Source organism: Condylura cristata, unplaced genomic scaffold (genome assembly GCF_000260355.1).
Source record: "Condylura cristata isolate star-nosed mole 26May11 unplaced genomic scaffold, ConCri1.0 scaffold00091, whole genome shotgun sequence".
In the NCBI taxonomy this organism is placed as follows: Eukaryota; Metazoa; Chordata; class Mammalia; order Eulipotyphla; family Talpidae; genus Condylura; species Condylura cristata.
The window spans coordinates 143,017-143,553 of record NW_004567192.1 but is presented as its reverse complement, the minus strand read 5'-3'; positions in this window follow the sequence as shown (position 1 = coordinate 143,553).

The following is a 537-nucleotide window of genomic DNA, read 5'->3' as shown; positions in this document are numbered from 1 at the left end:
GGGCGCCTGCCCCCCTGGGGACCAGCCAGCATCCCTGAGGCGCTTCCTCCGGGTGGGGCGTAAACCCACAGACAGCGAGAAGTGCGGGCAATGGGGGGCTGCTGTGGGGAGCCCCAGCACGCCCTGCAAGAAACGGTGCCTGGGGCCTCACAGGTCCCTGGAAGCGGGCAGGGCCTCCCGGGCTGCTGCCCGGCGCAGAGCCAGCAGGGGGTCCCTGTGGGCCTAGCCCCCCTCCTGTGCTGCCCCCCACGTGACACCCCTGGGCCCCCTCACCGCGGAGGGCGCCCCCTGGTCCAGGCCCCCACGGCTGTCTCCAGGTGAGGGGTCCGGTGTCCTGCCCGAGGCTCGCCTGAGGCGTGGCCGGCAGGTGCCGGATGTGGGCTGCTCCCGGCCAGCGAAGGGGCAGGAAAGCCCCACAGCGGGGGAGGCTGGGGGCGGGGGGCTGCGGGGGGAGGGGCAGCGGGCGGGACCTGCAGTGTCGGTCCAGGCCAGTCCAGGCAAGCTGACCCAGCTGGGTGGGGCCTGGCCAGGGCGAGC